The 24,922-nt window shown below is 40.3% G+C and overlaps 1 pseudogene; it reads right to left on the minus strand.

The window, feature by feature from the left end:
• Positions 1–23,354, minus strand: part of LOC122915442 — an 80,845-nt pseudogene extending 57,491 nt beyond the window's left edge.
• Between the last annotated feature and the right edge of the window lie 1,568 nt (positions 23,355–24,922).

The following is a 24,922-nucleotide window of genomic DNA, read 5'->3' on the forward strand; positions in this document are numbered from 1 at the left end:
ACACGTGGAGTTCCTGTCAAGTGTTCCACTTTCTATTCGATGACTTCTCTTATTTCGTACTTATTTATCCTAATGCATTGTCCTTTTGACCCAAAGAATTATCTAATGGTTTTTACAGAAGGTGTGCATAAAAGTAGCCTTCCTCAATTTAACCACAGTGGTACTTAGTATGTCTTCAAACTGCTTTTCAGGCAATGAGTAATACACTGCTTTTTAAAGAACCCCTGCTAAATAGTTAAACAACTGAATCTCCACCAGGAAGCTGGGGAGACTGATTCCATGGGTTAAGCATTGACCAACATCCCTGAGGAAGTCATTGCCTCAGACTCCATGAAGGTTCCAAATGCTAAGTTCCTCCTATCAGGCTCACATCATACCTCAGTGCCTGCTGTCATTTTGACTGATTCCATATTTGATACAAGACATAATGTGAGAGGAGTTGGTGCCAAGGGGCTTCTATTCACACAAACTTCCATTGGAATGATTCCCTTAGTTTTCAATGGTAAATTTACCCTTACCGGAGTATAGAGGTGGCCCTTGCTTAATGTAGAATTCTAAGGTCCTTGCCTTAGAAGTAGAATTTCATGTATCATGACATGAAAACTAATGCATATGTCAAGGAGTTTACTTACCTTCCTACAATTGTTTAGTGATCTTCAGACATCCAAATTTGAGAATAGAAAGCAATGACTATTGCTTCATAGAGTTAACATGCTAACAAATTACTACTCCAAATTCTCCACCACTCAAGAGCATTACTTCTTACGTAATAAGGTACAGCTCACATGAAACACAAATATACGTTTTTGGAACGTAGCAGCCTATTCAAGATTTAGCCAAAAATAATAGCTCTCCTTTTGAATAATTTGCAAATCTAAAATATAATGGAAAGAGAGGTATGTGTTAATAAACACAAGCTAACCTTTCAAATAAATTCATTATACTGTTATACCCACAGCAGCTGGTAACCTTCTGACATTCTTATCTCCTAAACTTTTTGTTCTCTATCCATCTGTTAAGTATTAAACAATGTCAGTTCTTCCCTCCCAACTCTAGATCTACCCCATCAAACTAGACTAAATAGAACTAAATTCAATTACTACATTAAGATATATTCTGCCTTACTGAAAAGCAAAATATCTCCTTTTTACCTTAAATCAAAAGGCATGCTTGAGCTACATGCCTCCTGCTAACTGCAGCTTCTGAGATGGAAGAGGGAAAGCAGGAGCTGTATGCATTTCTTCTCCTGTGCTTCCTACGAAATTTTTCTCTTAGAAACTTAAATCCTTCCATCTAGGAGGTAATCAAGAATAGCTTAAGACCACTCTTATTCTAGCCACATTTGTGCTGAACTCTAAAACAGTAAACTTGGGATGTGCTGGGATACAGTTTGAAGGTCCCCAAGTGGACATTTTGGAAGTAAAAACTTTGTTTCAGAAGAATGCCACTTTTCTGGCCAATGAAAGTATGAGTTGATACATGTCCCAGAGAGAGTAGGTGGATTATGGAGAGAGAGGATAAGAAGAATGGACACCAGCTCCAGTGGGTACCCTTCAAGTACGAGAAGATAAGACCCTGCCTGATATCAACTCCAAAGAGAGCTAAGTTAGTGTTCTGTCCCAAAAGCTTCCATCCTATTCTACATAACAGCCTGTCATTGAATCATCAAAGTCATTCCTCCAAGACAAGGCTCTACTATACCAATGTAATAAAAATCCTTAACAGGAATAGCTACCATGGGTCATTAGCAATAATAATCTGCCAAATCTAGTTCATGCTATTCAGGGGCCACCAAACTGCCACCCCAAGTCATGATAGAAACTACAACTGGATGAGGGGAATTCATCTACGTGCTAACTCCTGGGGCAAGGTACTAGTTGAGGTGGGAATAAATGACATTTTTAGACACTGCTGAATGAAAGACAAGAAATACTTTATTTCCATGTACAGTAGGAAATAAGTTTTCTTGTAAATGATTCCTTTAAAATAAAAAAGAGGATTGTGTATAACAAGAATCATGGAAGTTCTACATAAATTCCTGAAGTTTGGGAAACACTGACATTGAAGAAAATGACACACTAGAAGGTGGCATAATTTCCCTTCAATTTCCTGCAAATGACCTTCTCAAACTTCCTTCCAAGGGTTGCCCTCTGGGATTTGAACTAGAACCCTGAGCACCTACTCAGTAATATGGAAATCTGGGAGCTGTCCACCTCCATTTACTCTCACTCCTGGCCCCTTCTAGGTGTGAGCCAGAAGGAAACAGGCTTCTGTTGAGCCAGGGGCCTCAGCCGTAGTATGGCATGGTCCTAATGACAAGATCCCAAAGCTTCTCACAGAGAAAGTCTGCTACAATGGGAATTGTCTATGGATGGGAAGTCCTAGGAAGGACTTTCTTTTATGAGGAGGTTAAGCATCTAGGTCATGGACTGTGATTTTTAGGCCCGCTGGAGTCACCATCAGCTGGGAACTACTGTCAGGCTGTGTGTGAATCCAGGCTGGCTGTGGGAGGAACAGACAGCAGGCACCCCCTGGGTTTCTGAATCACCAGCCTCCTGATGGTGATCAGAGCACCAAGAAGGGACTAATTTAAAAACCAAACAATGTAGTAATTGCCCCTGGTCACCAGGTTGCCTTGCTTTTGGAAGGCCGCTGTTTCCGATTAGTGGGGCCTGGATCTGATGGGGACTAACAAAGTGTAACGAATGATCAAAGCAATAGTTAGAACAGTGCGAGTGCCCAGTGATTGATCTGGATGACGTAATAATGATAACCAATGAGGTGAGGCAGGTGGCGGTCCCCTCCAGGTAAATATGAGGGTGGGCCCTGGACAGGTCAAGACTTTTATCTGTTTAGGGAAAAGAAGGTCAGAGGGTGGAAGCAGAGGCACACAGAAAGGAAAGAATGAAGCGTTCACACAGGAAGCTTTTGGATGGAAACAGAAGAGGTCAGCCATGGCTGAGAATAAGATCCTTGTTCAGAGACAGAGGTAAAGATTGCCAGTCCTATCATGTCACTAACCCAACTACAAAAGTACTGATTGTGAGGGAAACTCAGCTCTCTGTAAATAATTTAAATTTTAAAAGGGCTCGCTTTCAAGTTATTTTTGATGGTCATGTTTTCTGAGTAGCAGAGGAATTACCTCTTAAAAAAATGAAAAATAAAAAAACAAAAGCAGGGTCTCAAAGGAAGGGTCTCCAAGAGATAATTTGCACACTCATGTTCATAGCGGCACTGTTCACAATTGCCAAGAGGTAAAAGCAACCCAAGTGTTCATCAATGGATGAATGAATAAATAAAATGTGGGATATATATAAATATAAAGCGGAATATTATTCAGCCTTAAAAAGGAAGGAAATCCTATCATGTGCTACAACATGGATGAAATTTGAGGACATTCTATTAAGTAAAATGGTAGTCATAAAAGGATACTGTAGGAGTCCACTTATATGAGATATCTAGAGTAGTCAGATTCACAGAAGCAGAAAGCACAGTGGCAGTTGCCATAGGCTGGGGAAAGGGAGATAAGGGGGGGCTTGTTTAATAGGTATAAAATTACAGTTTTGCAAGATGAAAAAATTTTGGAGATCTGTTTCAATCAATGTGGATATACTTACCACTACTGAACTGCACACTTAGAAATGGTTATGATGGTAAATTTTATGTTATGTGCTTTTCACCACAACTTAAAAAAACAAAAAACAATAGAGACTGACAGATTTATTATTATGTGGATAAAAATACTTTTTTAAAATAGCATTATACATTTCCTGTTTCCTCAAATAGTGTGTACAGAATCTTATTTGACTCCTACTTTGAAATTTCAGTTACTGTACCAGGCAGAGGATAGTGTTGGCTTTAAAGTCTTTTGAGGTAGTCTTTGCTCCTAGACAGCGGGCCCCAGAATGATGAATATCTGTAGTTTTTATGTTGGTGTCTTGTGCATCTTATGCTACTTGTGTTGTCGGGCTTTCAGCTCTCACTTTTTTCCTATGGACCAGTCTCTTAACTCCTCCAAATTTGTCAAAATGAGGAAGTGATACATTACTTCAATATTACAGAAAATGAGGATAAGGAGATGCAGATCAGGGACCAAGAGGTCCTGCTAATCACCTGAGCTGTGGTACGTAGTCTTGGGCCCTCCTGCTTTTCTCTCACTGGAAGCCTGTTGTGCGTCCGGTTGCCTACAGCTCTATGGTGTTCTGCACAGGCAACCCTGCTAACTCTGGAATCATGGATGGGGAGACAGAGCTTTATTATCAACCTAACCCAAGAGTCATATGCACAAATATTACTGACTCTAAGGTTCATCTCTGATCAAAATTGAGACCCTGTGACTAAAGGTAAGTCCCTCTTCTGAGAAAAGATGGGCCAGCTTTCTTCAGAATAGAACCAATGTTATTAATAATGCTGGTCTTTAATGCTACTTTGGTTCTTACTGAATAAGAAAAAAATATATTCTATCCTTGAATAAAAGCTGGTATTTTTAAAGCATTTTTACAAAAGATTTTATTTATTTATTTGACAGAGATCACAAGTAGGCAGAGAGGCAGTGGTGGGGGGCAGGTGGGAAGCAGGGTCCCTGCTGAGCAGAAAGCCCAATGTGAGGCTTGATCCCAGGACTCTGGGATCATGACCTGAGCCAAAGGCAGAGGCTTTAACCCACTGAGCCACCCAGGCACCCCCTAGAAAAGCTGGTATTTTTAAAGCTGGTATATCTCAAGAACTCAATGGTCCTAAGTGATGCTCCACGGAGAACAAGATGTCTTCTTTTTCCTGGTCCAGTCTGCTGAATGATCTGCAGTCAGAGATTTTTCTGTCAAATTGTGTATTTTAGAAAGTTTATTCTGAAGCCCTATTGAAATGTGCTACCTCACCTAGGTGTGAGCCTTAGGACCTCAGGCCTCTCACACCATAGCTTTTTTATTCTGCTTCTGCTCCCAGGCTGAAGGCAAGTCCCTCTTGCTCATTTCCATTTGGAGGCTGCAGACACATACCTGGGAAGTAGGGAAAGGGGAAGGAAGGCAGGAAAAGAAACGAACAGCTGTATCCTGATGACAGGATGTTAGTCACCATCTCACCTCCCCACCCCATGAGCTCATTGAGTAACCCACACTCTTTTCTGGAGGGCAGCCCAGCAGCCACACATGGCTTGGGGACAGGGACTGACTACAGTGGGTAGACCAGGTGTGAATCCTCACTCCACCGCTCACTAGCTCTGTGGTACTGTACGAGATCTTCCACTTGTCCCAGCCCCTGTTTTCCCATCTTTGAAATGGTGTCTCTTTCCTGCTTCCCCTGCAAGTTTACCGTAAGGATACACTAAACCATAGCTGTGAAAACACACTGCCAAGTGTTAGGTCCCTACACAAGTGTGAGGCCTTTTTGCTTACTACCATTTGGCACATGCAAATCCTGGTGCTATTGACACAATTGTCCTTTATAGCACTTGGCAATTTGGACTTCGTTGACAAACAGGAGAGAGGTGGGAACATTTGCCTCTAACTTTAGTTTGAAAGCAAAGTTTAAAAGGTTTTTCATGAAACTTGCCACATGAGTCTGTCTCAGGTTTTGCATATCTCTTGTCCATACTGGCTCACTTTCCCCAAGTGCCTTCTCAGGCTACCCTGACCCCTCTCCGACCTCTCCTCCCATGCCAACCTTCTTTGAAAACAAACTACTAGATAAGCCAGCAGAATTTCTCTTTTTACTAATCCAAATGCCATTTCCAAGAGACTGGTACATCTTGACAAAAAGACCTTTCATTCTGCAGCCTGTCTGGGGTCACAGTGCTGGTGTCATACCTTGAACTAGGGTGACGCCAGGCTCCCGGCAGTCTCCAAGGTCCGCACGCATCCTCTGGTGGCAGATTAGGCATTTCCCTGAATGGTCTTTCATTGTCACACTATTTTCCTGAAGGGTCTTGGAAAATCATTAGCGGCCACAAAATATTTTCCAAGCTCCAAGATTTTTCTTCTCAGTAACTTTTAAACCTCTCTGAGCCTCCCTGTTCCATCAGTGTCCACCCTTTGGGGCTCCAAGCATATTCGACTTAATTCGTTTTTATGCTTTAACTGTTTAAATAGTTAACAGTAGAACTTAGACTTCGAAAACCCAACCCCCCCTCCCCACCAATTGCCTATGTGTCTGAGGTTGTCAGATCAAGACGGAAAAATACCTCTAATTGTTTCCAGACAATATACGACGCTCTCACTCTGGGTGAAAATACGTATAACTTACATTTTCACAAAGGATCTCTGGGAGGCCTGTGGGAGATTCCTGCAAGCTGGGCTTTTTTTGTACATTCCAGTCCACTGGAAAATAAAACCCAGTTTTAAAACTGAACCAGGAGCTTTCACTTCCCCTAGATTATTCCTAGATGAGTAGCTATAGCCGGTTTCATTTTTTTTTCCCCAAAAAACTACTTTTCTTTTCCGATCTTAATAGATTTTTATCTTGGGTTTGTATGCCAGAAAGTAAATACTTTGGTCCAGAGGAAGTGACAGATCTTCACTGAAACACAGCAGACAGGTATTCTACATCCCATCCAGGTGTAACAAATACTCGACATCTCTAGGAATCACTCCTTCCTCAAGAATTTCATCTCTGGACCTGAAATCCCATCACTGAGAGATTCATTCATTTGAGTATACAAGACTTGTTAGTTTTCAGAACTTGCCCATTTGAGTACAAATATAGTTATTGACAGTTAAGACCTTAGTTCGACTCTGGCAAAATTTCCAAACGTGGTCAGAATGAGACTCTGGATTAGGAACTAGACAAGGGAATCCTAGAGGAGGAAGAGAAGAAAGTAGAAAAACGGTAGACAAGCCTACACTATACTCAACACCCTGTGTGTTCCGGACACTTTCTAAGATTTACATTATATAACCTGTGTTACATTGTCATGAGGGAGGTATTACTGAGCCCATTTGAAGACAAGACTGGGAATTCAGAAAACTGACTAAATTGCTCAGATCATACAGAGTACTTGCTTTACTTTAACCCTGGGGATTTTTCTATGCATTGATATTAAATATCTTTTCGGGAGGTTTTTTGGTAATGAATATTAAACTAATATTTATTTACCATATATTGAGGAAGTTATTATATATTGAATAATGTATGTTATTATATCATATTGAATACATATTGCTTATAATGAAGAAGGTTTGTCCGTTTTGCAACCTCACGGGTTCATTCACCATACTCCTGGGAACATCAGCCACAATTTAGGAACCAGCACCATGCTAGAGACCAGCTGTTGTTGAGAGCAGGACAGGGCCAAAAGCTGATGGGTGCGAGTGAACCCTCCTGGCAGTGTACACAGACTGGCCCCTTTGGAGCCTCCTAAGGGAGCTGGGGGCTCGGGGCAGCAAGCAGCTCAGCGGATTAGGGAGATCAGCCGCCACAACCTGGCATTCGTGGCTATCATCTTTGTTGTTTTCTTTGGAACAGTTACTTGGTGGAAGAAGAGCCCGTTTGGTTTTGAGTTTAGACTGGAGTGGTGGTTCTCCAAATCTGATTCTGGTACCAGTGCTCATCCCTGATGACATTTTCACTGATCTGCCATGAAAACATGGTACGGTGTCCATTTATTCTGTCTTGGAGAAGATCTTTTTTTTTCCCTGTAATTTTATCTCTTTTAAATTATGTGATTGTCCTTTTATATTTTGGAAAATAATGAAGAGAGCAAATGGAACTTGTCTTTTATTAAAACCCTTACTCACAAAAAATGGCAAGCTGCATGCATATCCCTGTGCATATGTGAAAGTCTTTCTCTATCATGCCCACACATGGTTGAAAAGAGGCACAGATAAGCAAATGGAGAATGTTAGATAGACCTGGTAGCGTCACTTTATGGAATTAGGTACAGCAGTTTAAACAGAGTGAAATAGAGCTGCAGTGTTATAGAAAAATCACCAAGATTGAGAACAAAAAGAACCTAAATAAATGTGGAATAAATGTGCTGTATGATGCCATGTATATAAATAAATCATCAGAAATATATACTTTTATAAAGACTTATGTATGTATGTAAATGTGTAGAGAAAATTCTGGAAGGAGGAATAGCAAACTGATAACAGTGATTTCCTCTTTCGAAGACACAGATTAGATGGAGGTCACCAGAGACTTTTTCTTTATCTAAATTGTTTGACATTTTTTAATAAGGTTAACATATTCAGCTACTACTCATGCAATTAAAAAATAATTGAAAAGTTCTAAAGTTCCAAATCTTATGTCAATCCCCTCTTACTATTATATCTGTCATACTTATCATTGTTTTTGTTATTTATATTTAATATTACCAGTCCAGGAAATTCAAAATCTGGGCATCACTGGGCTAGAGTAGCATCAAGACAAAGATTCACTGAACATGATAAAGGACATAAAAAAGTGATCTTTTTTTAAAAAAAAATATTTATTTATTTGACAGAGAGACACAGTGAGAGAGGGAACACAGCAGGAAGAGTAGGAGAGGGAGAAGCAGACTCCCTGAGTCACTTAGCGACTGAGTCAACCTGGGTGCCCCAAAAGTGGCCTTTAGTAATTATCACTATAATAATCATGCATCTAAAAAGGCTAGTATAAAAATGAGTTCAATATTTTAAGTGCAATACCATGGCTTTTATGCCCATTATTTACATGGATTAAATTTTAATTTTTTGAAATTCAGTGTTGCAATATTTCGTGTATAATAAGAGTTTGCAAACTCGTTTGTCACCACTGTCCCTCAGAGGTTCACCAGAGCACCTAAGGATATTAGCCCACATGCATTTGGGGAAGCCACATTTTGCATTTGGCACTGATTTGAACAGGATGTTTATGCTGCTCGTTGCAGCACCACGTGTATTCAAGTTTGCAGGGAACACACGCTAGAGAATCTGGTATATACTTACTTAGTCTTCTTCCCTCACAATACACACAGCCCCTCTGACTTCTTAAGCAAAGCTTTGCCCTCAGTTCTGCCATAGCCCGAAAAGGATCCAAGTTCAGTTTTCAAGCATTTGTCTCTTACATCATCATCAGCCTTATACACTAGACTTGGAATCAACATCAAGGTAAACCCTGGGGAGAGATCAGATTTGTGGAACTGGAAACTTCAAGCAAGATGACAACAGTTCCTTGGACATTCAATCCAAAAACCCCAGGTTGTGGGGGAGGAGGGAGTGAGCTGGTGGATCAGTGCCAGAGACCATCCTGTCTCTGGAGATTTTCCAGGCCTTGATGCAACCAACAGCCATGGACTTTGGTAGAGGACAAACATCTCTGTTCTTGGTGTGCATCAATCACTGAATTTCACCAGACCTGGACCAGGATCCTGATTTCTTGCACAGATGGGACAGTCATTTCCCTTTCTTGCAGCCTTTGGATTACAGATGATTTGGAGGATCGTTTTGTTCCCTTGGACCTCAAACTCAGAACCCCCTGAACTCTGTTTCATTATCTTCTAGAAATCAATCAAATTTTTACCTTTTCCTTATTAACAGGCATAAAACAGATGTTAGATGGGTTTCTGATCCCATAGGGTCTATAGGAGATCAGCTCAAATCATGGCTTGTGCTATTTCAAGTTAGGTCTTTTTTATAGTAAGCATCCAAATACATATAAGGCGGACAAAAGACTGATATTACTAAGGCACACTTTCTAAAGGCAGCAATTCCAAATCTTTAATTTTCTAAGTTGTGACAGCCAGTTAAAAACCAGTCTTCCAACTTTGTGCTAACTGTGGTGATATTTCTCTCGGTAGTAGTCAAAGGTTCAATAGAGTCAGATCATTACTTTCCTACATTAATGTCTTCCTACCTTTTGGATCTTAAACCATTACACTAAGGAGAGGGAACCTTAAATATTTGATAAAGAAATAAGCAATCTCCAGGTAAATTTAAAATCATCCCCAAAACCTTGTATATTCTTAGGGCATTTTATTAACTAAATGTAATAACTGATAGCAGTAGTACTATTATACAACCATAAGTGGACAGTATTTTGCATTGAGACTATAACAAGTCTCAGTTGTGTTACTAAACTGCAGCTTGTTTAAAATAGAAGTAAAAACTAGAAAAAGAAAAGGACCAGAGAATGTGAATTTGGTTTTGGAATTCCACAAGTATATGAAGATAAAATCACAAATACAAAATTCATTTTTCAGCTATTGGGTATTTTTGGTATATGGTCATCTGTGCTAGAAAAATGCCATAAGTATAATGGTCTCAGTAAGTTGACTTCTTAGTACACATACCAATGGCCCTTGAACTTTGACCATTGAAAACTGAGCTCATGGGGGTCCTGGGTGGCTCAGTCAGTTAAGCATCTGCCTTCAGCTTGGGATCAAGCTGGATCAAACCCCGCATTGGACTCCCTGCTCAGTGGGGAGCCTGCTTCTCCCTTTCCTTCTGCCTGCTGCTGTCCCTGCTTGTACTCTCTATTTCTGGAAAATGAATTCCTTTTATTTTTTTATTTTTTTAATTTTATTTATTTATTTGACAGAGATCACAAGTAGGAAGAGAGGCAGGCAGAGAGAGAGAGAGAGAGAGAGAGAGGAGGAAGCAGGCTCCCTGCTGAGCAGAGAGCCCAATGCGGGGCTCCATCCCAGGCCCCTGGGATCATGACCTGAGCTGAAGCCAAAGGCTTTAACCCACTGAGCCACTCAGGCACCCCTGTCAAATGAATTCTTTAAAAAAAAATTAAGCTCACTGTCAAGAGGAGAGGGGAGAAAAGAAAAGAGAGAACAGGCTCCATTGTTCCCCATGAGCATCATAAACAGATTGACTCTTAGTTCCCACTTCTGGGTCTTGGCACACTTCTGGGCCGTGGGGTTAGCCAAGAAGGAGATGTTGGGAGAACTTGAGCCAGTGAAGTAAGATGCCCACACAAGGTTCTTTGTGGTTGAACAGAGACAGGTTATAAAGAAAAGCGAAGAGGTGTGAGAAGGGGTCACGCTCCCACACAGAACTATTAGGAGTCCAGAATTTCTAAATTTAAACAGTGCCCTCAGGTCTTTCTGAAGGCAACAAGATTGAACTTTTTACTTCACTGTTTTTGTAACTTTTAAAGTTTTAGACACGTGGTATGTGGGTTTCTAGCCATACTTTTGCCTTAGACTGCACATACCTTAGGGGTCAGGCCTGCCACTGACCTCTTGATATATATATCATTTAAAGCCTTTCACACATGATATCACCAAAATCCTCCCAATTACCCCATTTCACAAAAAAAAAAAAAAAACAACAAAAACTGAAACCCCAGGGATTCAATGACATATCCAAAATCATACAAACAGTACGTAGTGTTGGTTTATCTCTTGTAGGCATGAGGAAATTTGGATGTGGGTTAAGTAAATCAAAATCACAACATCATCACCGTGGTAGCATATGGAACTTCGGTTAGTCATGCAGCTAGTGCAGTACAAGAGTCTGGGATGAGTCTCCTGCTTTGGGGATAACCTTGTAGTGGGTAGAGAAGAATGAGGGGGCATGCAGAAGAACCATGGCTGTACAGGTGAAGGCTCAGGAACACTGAAGGAAATCAAACTCTGAATATCAAATCCATTGTTTAACATTAGTAAGTCCTTGCTTTACTAATCTTCTGTCATTTTGGCAGGTAGTTTAATGATTTCTTAGTCGATTATATTCAATATGTATACATTAGATTTAAAATCATCCCACAGGCCAGATACTTGGCTAAGACTCAAGGTAGCCCTATAACTACTTCTTGCCTGGAAAAGTATGAAAAGTACAGGTTACCGTACAGGGCCCCAAGCAAGTGCCCAATTACACCTTGGGGCAATTCCACCTTTTTCATTTCCAGAAACATTGGCGCACCTGGTGGGTTTAAGGTCATCAGAAGGAATTATGAAAGAGAGATTGATGCTCTTTCATTTGGGTCCAATGAGCTTGGCGACCTTAGAGAACTAAATTTAAAACAAAGATGGCTTATAGGGTACATGAAGGAATTATGTTGCTATTTAAAAATAAATCAATCAACCCTTTAGAGATAAGAGTTTTTCTTTAGAAACTTTGGAACAAAAATTGACCTTGCTGAGCCAAGAAATGTCATAGACTTTAAAAGATTTCTCAAGATCAATGATATATTTTTAAATCACTTTCCTTAAGCAAATCAGTCCTATCTTATAACATGGCAGAAGGAAACCTATAGAAGTCATTCCAAAAAGCACCATTGTGAGTCAGGGATGAGATCATATTGGAGAATCAAGCAAACTTTCATTTTGACCAAATTAAAGTCTGAGTGTCCAGAGCAAGGATCTGTGATGCCTGTGATGTCATTTCCAAGCCCCACAATGTCTCACCTATGTGCTCTTGTTTAGTGTTAAAATCTACTTCTAAGAAGCACGCACTTGAGACTAGATGATTTCAAGATGCTCATTGTGCTTTGCAGTTGATTGAAGTTGCTTAATACCAGAGACTTGAGCAAGTTTTCATTCAACTTTTCTTCCTTATATTAAATGACAGCTTTTTTTTTTTTTTTTAGATTTCTTTCCTCTTTCCTTCTGTCCTCTCATTCCTCTGCTTTCTCATTTCTACTTTTGTTCTCTTTGTCTGGAGTACTCTCTTGTCTTCTCTCTGATTGACATTTCTAGCTCCCCATGGAATTAACAAACTCTTCTTACCCCTGCCCCTGGTTCCTCCCCATTTGGAGTTCAGTGTCAAAAACTCCAAAATGTCAAAAACATTGGTAGCCAATGTTTGAAGATTTCTCTAGTCAGGATAACCCCTCCATTTTGTGTTTGGAAAATCCCAACCCTAACTGATTTTTCTCAGGCCATAGCTGATGAAGCTCAAACCCTAGATTGTTCTAAATCAGTGTCCACCCTTAAGCGGAGTCAAAGCTCTTTCTCTGAACTCTAAGAGGATTTATCATTTGCATCATTCTTTTTTATTACTATGATTGAGGTATAATTGGCATAACATATTTTATTTCAGGTGTGCAGCATGATTCACTCTTTGTATGCCTTGCCAAATAGTCATCACAATAGGTTAGTTACCATCTGTCACCATGCAAAGTTAACACAATATTATTGACTATATTCCCATGCTGTGAATTATATTCCCATGACTTACTTTACTGTAAGTCTGTACTTCTAGATCCCCTTCACCCATTTCACCCCCTCCCAGGACCCCCCCCTTCCCAATACATTTTCTCTATACCTATGAGTCTAGGTTTTGTTTCGTTCTGTTTGTTTTGGTTTTTAGATTCTACATGTATGTGAAATCACCTGGTATTTGCCTTTCTCTTTCTGACTTATTTCATTCAGCATGATACCCTAAAGGTCCATCCATGTTATTGCAAATGGCAAGATTTCATTTTTTTTATGGCTGAATAATATCCCGTCATGTATATATACCATATCTTTCCACATCTTCTTTGGCCATTCATCCGCTGATAGACACTCAAGTTGTTTTCATATCTTGGCTATTGTAAATAATGAGGCAGTAAACATAGGGTTGCACCTATCTTTTTAAATTAGTGTTTTTATTTTTTTTTAAGTATTTTATTTATTTCTTTGACACAGAGAGAGAGAGAGATCACAAGTAGGCAGAGAGGCAGGCAGAGAGAGGGGGAGAAGCAGGCTCCCCACTGAGCAGAGAGCCCGATCTGGGGCTCAATCCCAGGACCCTGAGACCATAACCTGAGCTGAAGGCAGAGACTTAACCACTAGCCACCCAGGCTCCCAGCGCCCCCTAAATTAGTATTTTTATTTTCCTCAGGTAGATAACCCAGCAGTGGAATTGCTGATTCATGTGGTAGTTTTATCTTTAATTTTTTGAGGAACTCCTATACTGTCTTACATAATGACCACTCCAGTTTACATTGCCAGCAACAGTGTCCAAGGGTTTCCCTCTCTCCACATCCTTTGCAACACTTGATATTTTTTGTCTTTTTGATAACAGCCATTCTGACAGGTAAAAGGTGATATCTCATGGTTTCAATTTGCATTTCCCTGATAATTAGTGATGTTGAGCATCTTTTCGTGTGCCTGTTGGCCACCTGTATGACTTCTTTGGAAAAACATCCATTCAGATACTCTGCCCATTTTTAAAATGGACTGTTCCTTTCTTTGTTTCATTATTCTGTTATATGACTTCTTTTTATATATTTTGGATATCAACCCCGTACGACATACATGATTTACAAATATCTTCTTCCATTTCATACATTGCCTTTTTGTTTTGTTGACCGCTTCCTTCATTCTGTTTGGTGTTGTCCAGTTTTCTTATTTTTGCTTTGTTTCCCTTTTTTGGAGTCAGATCCAAGAAAAAATTGCAAAGAATCATGTCAAAGAGCTTATTGCCTATGTTTTTGTGTGGAAGGTAGGGCAGGTTAAGGAATTTTGTGGTTTCAGGTATTACATCTAAGTCTTAGTCCATCTTGAGTTAACTTTTGTGTGTGATATGAGATAGTGTTTAGTTCCATTTTTTTGCATGTAGTTATCCAGTTCTCCCAATACCATTTATTGGATAGACTGTCCTTTCCCTACTTAATATTCTTGCCTCCTTTGGTATAAATTAGTTAACTATATTTGTGTGGGTTTCTTCCTGGGCTCTTTAATCTTTTCCTTTAATCTAAATGTCTGCTTTTATGCCCATATCATACTGTTTTGATTACTATAGCTTTGTGATACTGTTTGAAATCAGAAAGCATACTTTCAGCTTTGTTCTGTCTCAGGATTGTTTTGGCCATTCAGAATCTTTTGTGGTTTCATATGACTGTTTGAATTATTTGTTCTAGTTCTGTGAAAAATGCCATTGGAATTTTGATTGGGATTGCATTGAATCTGTAGATTTGGGTAGTATGGGCATTTTAACAATATTAGTTTTTCCAATCTATGAGTATAAAATATCTTTCCATTTATTTGTGTCTTTTTAAATTTCTTTCATCAGTGTTTCACGGTTTTCAGTGTACTGGTTTTTCACCTCCTTGATTAAAATTATGTCTGGATACTTTGTTCTTTTTTCATGTGAGTGTAAATCAGATTATTTTCTTGATTTCTCTTTCTGATAGCTCATTATTAGTGTATAGAAAGGCACAATTTTTGCATGTTAATTTTGTACCACGTAACTTTGCTGAATCTTTTTATTAGTTCTAATAGTTATTGTGTGGTCTTCAGGATTTTCTACGTATAGTGTCATGTTGTATACAAATAGTGATAATTTTATTTTTTTCTTTCCAGTTTGATGCATTTTATTTCTTTTTCTTGCCTAATTGCTGTGGCTAGGATTTTCAATATTGTTTTTTATAAAAAGTGGTGAAATGGGCATTCTTGTCTCATTCCTGATCTTGTGAAAAAGCTTTCAGCTTTTCACTGTTGGATGTGATATTAGCTACAGGTTTGTCATACATGGCTTTTATTATGTTGAGGTACATTCCCTCCATACTCACTGTGTTGAGAATTTTTATCATAAATGGATATTGAATTTTGTCAAATGCTTTTTCTGCATCTGTTGAGATGATGATATGATTTTTACCTTTCATTTTGTTAGTATAGTGTATTACATTGGTTTGCAGATGTTGAACCACCCTTGCAACCCTAGAATAAATCTCACTTGTTCATAGTGTATGATCCTTTTAATGTATTGTTGAATTCAATTTTCTAATATTTTGTTGATGATTTTTGCATCTATGCTCTTTGGGGATATTGACCTATAATTTTGTGTGTGTGTGTGTGTGGTGTCTTGTATCGGTTTTGGCATCAGGTAATAAATTAATAAAGGCTGGCTTCATAAAAAAGAGTTTGGAAGCTTTCCCTCCTCTTCAGTTTTTTGGAAAAGTTTGAAAAGGATACGTATTAAACCTTTGAATGCTTATAGCATTCACCAGTGAAGCTATCTGGTCCTGACCTTTTCTTTGTTGGGAAGTTTGGGATTGCCAGTTCAGGCTCCTTATCAGTAATCATTCTATTTAGAATTTCTGTTTCTTCGTATTAAGTATTGGAAGATTATAAATTTCTAGGAATTTATCCATTTCTTCTAGGGTGTTTAATTTGTTGCTGTATAATTGTTCATAGTAATCTTTTATAATTTTTTGTATTTCTGTGGTATCCATTTTAACTTGTCTTCCTTCATTTATGATTTTAGTTATTTGCATCCTTTTTTTCCCCCGATGAGTCTAACTAAAGGTTTGTCAGATTCGTTTGCCTTTTAAAAGAATAGCTCTTAGTTTCTTTGATTTTTTTCTATTGTCCATTTAGTTTCTATTTCATTGATTTCTGCTCTGATCTTTATCATTTCCTTTCTTCAAAAACTTGTTCTTTTTCTAGGTCCTTTAGGTATAAAGTTAAAGTGCTTATTTGAGAAGTCTCTTGTTTCTTTTTTTTTTTTTTCATTTATTTATTTTCAGAAAAACAGTATTCATTATTTTTTCACCACACCCAGTGCTCCATGCAAGCTGTGCCCTCTATAATACCCACCACCTGGTACCCCAACCTCCCACCCCCCCGCCACTTCAAACCCCTCAGATTGTTTTTCAGAGTCCATAGTCTCTCATGGTTCATCTCCCCTTCCAATTTACCCAAAAGCACATACCCTCCCCAATGAGAAGTCTCTTGTTTCTTGAAGAAGGCCTTCATTGATATGTACTTCCCTTTTAGAACTCCTTTTGCTGCATCCTATAGATTTTGGTGTGTTGTATTTCTGTTTTTGTCTCTAGCTATTATTCATTTCTCCTTTGATTTCTTCTATGAACCAGTAATTGTTCAGTAACAAGTGGTTTAATCTCCACATAGTTGTAGCTTTTCCATTCTTGCAGTTGATTAGTTTATATCTTGTGGTTGGAAAAGATGCTTGATATGATTTCAGTCTTTTAAAATTTATCGAGACTTGTTTTGTGGCCTAACGTGAGCCTGGAGAATGTTCTATGTACACTTGAGAAAACTGTATTCTGCTGTTTCAGGTAGAATGTTCAATGTATATCTATTAATATGTTGTTTAAGACCAATGTTTTCTCATTGATTTTCTGTCTAAATGATGTATTCATTGATGTAAGTAGAGTTTTAAAATCCCTTACTCTTATTATATTGCTGTTAATTTCTCCCTTCAGGTCTGTTAGTATTTGCTTTATATATTTCAGTGCTTCTGTATTGGGTGCATATATATTTAGAAATGTTATCTTCATGCCAGATTGACCCCTTTATCATTATGTAGTGACTTCTCTGTCTCTTATTAATCTTTGTTTTAAATTATTTTTTTATCCGATGTGAGTATAGCTACACCAGCATTCTTTTTAGTTCTATTTGTATGGAATGTCTTTCTTCATTCATTCACTTCAGTCTATGCATGTCCTTATTTCTGAAGTAAGTGTCTTGTTGGCAGTATATAGATGTGTCTTATTTTTTATCTATTCAGCTACTCTACATATTTTGATAGGAGAATTTAGTCCATTTATATTTAAAGTAGCTATTGAGGGGTATGTACTTATTGCCATTTTGTTAATTGTTTTCTGGATGGTTTTGTAGTTCCTCTATTCCTTTCTTCTTCTCTTTCTCTCTTCACTTGTGGTTTGATGACTTTCTTTTGTCATTTAGTGTTACATTTGGATTCCTTTCTCTTTTTCTTTTGTGTATTTACTACGAGTTTTTACTTTATGGTTACTATGAGGTTCACATATCTCATCCTATGTATATAACAGTCTATTTTAAGTTGATAACCTAACACATTCCAAACTCTATATGTTTATTCTCCCCCAACACACATTTCGTGTTTTTGTTGTCACTTAAAAAAATATATATATATTTTATTTATTTATTTGACAGAGAGAAAGAGAGAGACAAAGAGAGCATAAGCAGGGGGAGCAGAAGGCAAAAGGAGAGGGAGAAGCAGGCTACCCCAGAGCAGGGAACCTGATGTGAGACTCAGTCCCAGGACCCTGGGATCGTGACCTGAGCCAAAGGCAGACACTTAACCAACTGAGACACCCAGGCATCTTGTTGTCACTTTTTATATCTTTTTATTTTATGTGTCCCTTAACTAATTATTGTAGTTTTAGATAATATTTATTTTCATCTTTCAACTTTCTTAGTAGCTTTATAAGTGACTAACCCACTACTTTGCTATGTATTTACCTCTTCTAGTGAGATTTTTTTTATTTTCATGTGTTTTCTTTTTTTAAGATTTTATTTATTTATTTGTTGGAGAACGAGAGAGAGAATGACAGGGGAGAAGGTCAGAGGGAGAAGCAGACACCTCATGGAGCTGGGACCCTGATGCGGGACTCGATCCCGGGACTCCGGGATCATGACCTGAGCTGAAGGTGGTAGCCCAACCAACTGATCCACCCAGATGCCTCTGTTTTCATATGTCTTCTTGTTAGTTAGTGCTGTTTCTTTTCAGCTTAAAGAAGACCCTTTAATATTTCCTATAAAGCCAGTTTAATGGTGGTGACCTTTTTTAACTTTTGATTATCTGAAAAACTCTATATCTTTCCATCAAATCTGAATGAAAATCTGCTGGTTCAAGTATTGTTTTTGGAAATTTTTTCTTTTCAGCACTTTGAATATGTCATGCCACTCCCTTCTGGCTTGAAAATGTTCTAATGAGAAATCTGCTGTTAGCTTTATGGGATTTCCTTTATATGTAACAATTTATTTTTCTCTTACTACTTTTGAGATTCTCTCTTTATCTTTGATTGTGACATTTTAATGATAATGTTTCTTGGTGTGATTCCCTTTGGATTCATCTTATTTGGGACTTTCTTGGCTTCCTGGACCTGGATGTCTCTTTCCTTCCCTAGGTTAGGGAAATTTTCAGCTATTATTTCTTTAAATAAATTGTCTGCTTTTTTTTCTGTCTCTTCTTTCAGCACCCCTATAATGTGAATGTTATTCTACTTGATATTGTCCCAGAGGTCTCTTAAATTATCCTTATTTTTTTCTTTTTCTTTTGCTGCTGGGGGTGAGTTCCACTGCTTTTTCTTCCAACTTGCTAATCTTTTTTTTTTTTTTTAGCAAGTTGCTTTATCCAGTCTGCTGTTGAAATCCTCTAGTCTGTTTTTCAGTTCAGTTATTGTATTCTTCAGCTCTGTGACTTCTGTTTGTTACTTATATCTTCTGTCTGTTGAAGTACTTATTCATTTCTCCCAAGTTCAGTGAGCATTTTTGTTACCATTACTTTGAATTCTTTATCAAATAGATAACTTATTTCCATATCATTGAGGCTTTTTTCTGAGGTTTCGTCCTGTTCTTTGTTTGGAACGTATTTCTCCATTTCTTCATTTTGCTTGACTCTTTGTTCATTTCTGTGCAGTAGGTGAAATAGCTATACCTCTCCCTGTCTTGAAGGAATGGCCTTGTGTAGGTGATGATTTCATGTTCAACTTCCTAGCTCTTGATTGTTTCTTAAACCTTTGTGATTGTCCAAGCGTTCTGATCTATTATTGATATGCTCCTGTTGTTGAGAGAGTACCAAGACCTGTCAGTGACCCAAAGGGAAGAATCTCAGCACCTTTACTTTCAAGCTGATTAGAAGCCAGACTCTCTGCAGCTTTTTTTTTTTTTTATGCAAAGTTATGCAAACATTTGCAGTCCACTGAGGCTGCAATTGCAATCTTTGCTGGCCTCCAGACCAGGAGATCTGAAGGTAATCTATGAGCAACAGTTACAAAAACCAGGGCTCCGAATGAATGCATAAGCTTTTTCCTGGGAATTCTTATTGTGCTTGCTTACCTTCCTTGGGAGTACCTCCCCTAGCCCCTAGATCTGTGGGAAGCCTGTAACCCCTCCCTTAGGCTAAAGCTCCAGGCTAAATAATGGATCTTTTGATGGGAAAATTGGGGTTGTGTTTGGAAGAAATGATGCTGAGTACCTTGAGTACTTCCCTTGATGCTTAGGATTATGAGCCTCAAACAAGGATTTAAAAACTGTGGCAAAGCCTGGTAAGAAAAGAAGTGGTCCTAGAAGGAAAACAGCTTTCCCAAATGCAGAGCTGAATTCAAGATTTTAAGTCCCATTCTGGGACACAGAGTTGGGAAGGAAGACCAGGAGAGGACCACTGGCCCAGCCTCTGAGGAAATGCAACAAAAAAAAAGTAAATCAGTCACATACCTAACACTCCAAAACTGTCATTGTTAGCAAAGAAAAGCAAACACTTCCTGGTAGCCTACTATATGCTGTGCTGAGTGATTACCATCTCATTTAGTCCTCATATTTATTAGCCCCAAGTTTCTAGGCATGGAAATTGAGGCTTAATTGTTAATTTGCACAGAGTAATAGTTAGGAGTTGGTGGAAGTAGGATTTGAACCCATTCATTCTGACTCCAAAGTCAATCTGGTAATCACTAACGTTACTATCTTAAGATGTTTGAAACAGGTGCTATGTGTAGAGTCTTATCCTCTGAGAGGGGGAGAAATGACAGTTCTTAGTGGAGCAGCTGGAGCCTAGGCAGGGAGGAATCTGCAGCCTCCACAGGGACTGGCTAGAGCAAAACAGAGCAGATGGGGAGCCAGAGCAGGGCCTGAGGCAGCAGTAGTGCAGGGTGTCTGGGGGAAGAGTTATAATGGTGGTGTTCCCAGCAGCAGCTGAGTCACCTAGGGAAAGAGGCTACACATGGCCCCACACAAGAGAAGAGTAGGAACTGGCTGCCTTAGGGTGGCTAATGGCATATTTGAGAGCTTTAATAACAAAACTAGATAGGGATATGACTCAAACGTCTTTATTCCTCATCTCAGAGTGTTGACAGTGTATATACTTATCTTCCCAGCTTCACCATTTGTATACTCAGTGAGGGCATGAGCAAGCTAGATTTTATACATCTTTAGCACCCCATAATGAAAACACCCATCAAATTATTTACTTAGAAATTGTGCATTCACCCATATTTTGGAAATAACTCAGTTCTGTGCACTCATTATTTCTGCCTGCTAGGAACCAGTGTTTCAGAACAAAAGTAAGCAACCCGTTGAGAAAACTCCATTGAAGTATTATTCCAAGTGTGTATATGTGTATCTAAGAAGAGAAACATCCATTTATTGTGCATCTACTATGAGCCAGGCACCATGCCAGACACATTACAAATGTTCTTTCATTTAATCCTTAAGTGGCTGGATAAAGTAGTGGAAATTATTAATATATAATTTGTACAGATGCAAAACTTAGAGACCCAAACTCACACAGTTAATGAATCATGTGAGCCCAGGTCATTCTAGCTCCAAAATCCACTCCCCCTTTAACTCCCTCCCCAACCCCATTTCACTGAGAAATTTGCCTAGTAAAAAACAGGTCTTTATAAGATAAAATTTCCCTACTCTTCTAAGTCCCTATGGCCACTGGCTTTGGACCTCCTTGAGTGGCTTTCCAAGTTCTGTCATTCCTACCCTGATGCCAAGGCAGTGGGGCAGGGAGAAAACAAATCTTGGGTAACATGAAACTGGCCCAGATATACACATTGTGGGTGAAATAGGCATCGATGGCTCAGTCTCCCCTTTTCTATATCAGAATAACTAAGACTCTTAGAATATGTTTTAACATTAACTGCCCTGCTGAACAAGTCAGATTTCCAAGGCACCTTCAACAGTTTGCTCCCCTTTCCATAAAGTGTCTGATGACTCTCCACACAGTTCCTTCCATCCTGCTTTATTCCAAAGAGGGCTCCAAGCCATCTTCAGAGCCCAGCCCCATGTCATGTTATAGGATATTCTCAACATTCAGAGGAGGAGAGTGGAACTTTCTGTCCATAAAATTAAATCATGGAAATAGAGCTTTCTCTGGAGCCCCTCAGCCTTTACCCCAAGTGCTACAGTAAGAAAAAAAAATGGGGGCAATAAATAAACCAAAAGAAGAAAAAAAGAAAGAGCTCTCTTCCTGTCATTCAGGAAAACACTGAGGAAACATTAAACCGATTTTACTCAGCCTCTGTTTCTAACATCTTCACCAAAGAACTTTAGTCAGGGAGCCTAATGGAACTCTGGCTTTACAGCTAGCTGTGTTGAAGACAGTGATAGTCTACTTAGCGAACCCAAGGCGAGATACTGCCAAATATACTTTCCGTATGTGAGAAGGGAGAAGATGAGCAGTCCCCAGTAAAGAAGAGCTTCAGGAGGTCACCCAAGCCAGCTCTCTGCTTCTAAGCAGCAAAGGCCTACGCACCCTCTCTCCCTCCTTAACCCCTTCAGTACCAGGGTAGCTGTGATTCCCAGCCATGACCTGTCTGGAGCTCCAGTAGCCACACCAGGGACTTCTGTATGAAGGGATAGCCATTGTTAGCCCCTGAGTGTTCCTTGCCTTTTTCTTCCCTGGGCCTCCTCAAGGTGGTTCCAAACATCCTGTCTTTATAGTGCTCACCTCCTTCAGCCCTCTGAGGTCAGTGCTGCCTTCTGAGGGGACACTCTAGGGCTTCCAGATAGAGATTCAGGTAAAAATGAGCAGGAGAAAAGTACCACAGAAATGTAAGGGCAGTATAAGTGAAGGCCTGGAGTGCTTTAGAAACCAGCTGTAGCTTGCAGGAGCAATGGATGGGGGAAGAAAAGGGGAGAATGTGAGAAGTGTTGGGGCCACTGTATTCCATTCACACAGGACATTTGAGAAGTGCAAGTAGAGGACTTGATTTATTTTGAAATTACTTCTGATTGCATGGACTGTGTTCTCTCAGCCGTAACACTTCTCCAAGACCAAACCTCATGGGGCGTGACTTCATAAGCATTACGTTGGTGTTTCCAAAATTAGGTCTTGTGAGGAGGGGCTCTAGAGGTGGGGGGAGGGGGATGTTGGCAAGGAGCACACAGAGTGAGCAAGGCTCATGCCTCAGTTATCACCAAAACACCAAATAGCTGTTTGGCCTTTCGGTGATTTCAGGGCAATGCAACACATTTCATTTCTTTTTCTTTGAGGACCAGTGAAGAGGTCATGGGAATCTTTGCGGTAGGGAAAGAAGAGAAGAGAATTAGAGGGAACAGAAAAGGTGTGCTTCGTTAAGTCTATTTGGATACAGTGTGTATTCTTTTTTTTTTTTAAAAGATTTTATTTATTCGTTTGACAGACAGAGATCACAAGTAGGCAGAGAGGCAGGCAGAGAGAGAGAGGAGGAAGCAGACTCCCTGCCGAGCAGAGGGCCCGATTTGGGGCTCGATCCGAGGATCCTGGGATCATGACCTGAGCTAAAGGCAGAGGCTTTAACCCGCTGAGCCACCCAGGTGCCCCCAGTGTGTATTCTTAATACTCAGACTCTCAGCTTCTAGAACTGAGAGGGTCTTGAAAAGCCCGCCGTCCTGACTTCAAGCACTGCAATCACCAGGTAACAAACAGGCCAGTGGTCGGAGCAGCACGCTGAGACCTGGGGCCTGCCGCCGACACAGTGACAACGCTCCTGTCACACGGGCGAGCTTTACACAATACTGGTGCTGGCATCTCCCCAGAGAGATCCTGATCTCTCTGAGATCCTAACCATTTTGGCTTGCAGCCTGGGCATCAGGACTGTAGAACGGTCTGGGGGGCTCTCAAGCCAGACAGGAGAACAGGGACCAAATGTTGAAGCCCATTCCTGTGTGCTTTCTATGAGGGATGCTATAAACGGGGTGGTTGTGTCCTCTCCACCCAATTTCTTATGTTGAAACCCCACCCCCCAACATGACAGTATTTGGAGGTGTGGTTTTTGGGAGGTGATTACGGTTAAATGTGGTCATGAGGAAGGAGTCCTCCTGAATGGGATTAGGGACCATATAAGAAGAATATAGAGAGAGCTTGCTTCCTTTCTCTCTCATTCAGCTGTGTAAGGATACAAAGACAAGTCAGCTCTCTGCAACACAAAGGAGGGTTCTCACCAGAACTCAACCCGCCCCCCCCCATCTTGGAATTTCAGCCTCCAGAACTGTGAGAAATAAACTGTCGTTGAAGCCACCCCGTCACAACATTCTGATATAGCAACCCAAAGAGACTGGGGAGGGGGGGACAACTGCTCTGCACTGTCCACCTCACTAAGAGCCCCCACGTGCATCAGGGCACGGACGAGAGAGGCAGCAGGAGGCGGTGCGAGGAGGTCTAGGTGAAGGGCCAGCAGAACTCTGCTCTGGCTCAGGCTGGGACTGAGGCTCCCTGGGACTCACAGATGCCTCCCCTGTAAAATGAGGGGGTGGAAATAGAAGCCCTCTACTCTTCTTTCCAGCCTGCACATTCTGTAATTCTTTTTTTTTTTTAAAGATTTTATTTATTTATTTGACAGAGATCACAAGGAGGCAGAGAGGCAGGCAGAGAGAGAGGAGGAAGCAGGCTCCCCGCTGAGCAGAGAGCCCGATGCGGGGCTCCATCCAAGCACCCCGGGATCATGACCTGAGCCGAAGGCAGAGGCCTTAACCCACTGAGCCACCCAGGCGCCCCCATTCTGTAATTCTAAGTAGCTCTGCTCAGCCACTTAGCTACCAGGTTCCAGTTCCTTAAAACTTTAGATTTGCACGGCTTCAGTTTTTCCCTTTAATCACAATTTTCCCTCTTTTCTCAATTCCTGCTCCGTTTTCATCACTTCATTGACTAAGGCACTGCCTATTATGACAGCCAGTACGCCGCAGCTTGGCCATTCTGTGGCACAAATAAAGTCATGAAGCAGTTAAACCCACCTCTTCCTGGCAAAAGCCCCCGCATGCTCAAACAGGAAGTCCAGTCCCTGCAGACACCCGAACAGATTTTGTTTCTGGGACCCCAGCTTCCCCGGAGGCATCTTACAAGTGCTCACAGACCCCGCTGCTGGCAGCATCACAGTGGGCATCTGTTCTGTGGACTTCCTACTGTGAAGGCTCCCTTCCTTTCAGGGACTCAGGAAGCCACCTGAGGAAGCTTTGCAGTTTTCACTGTTGGAAGTGCTGACTGTGAAAATAGCCCTGTCTAGGCAGGGGTGCTGCCTGCTGAAACAGCCTGAGCTGTCAGTCCTCAAGGGGCAAGTGTGGTGTGAGGTTCCATGCAGAGGTGGGGAGAAGAGCTCTCTG

Source organism: Neovison vison, chromosome 8 (genome assembly GCF_020171115.1).
Source record: "Neovison vison isolate M4711 chromosome 8, ASM_NN_V1, whole genome shotgun sequence".
Lineage (NCBI taxonomy): Eukaryota > Metazoa > Chordata > Mammalia > Carnivora > Mustelidae > Neogale > Neogale vison.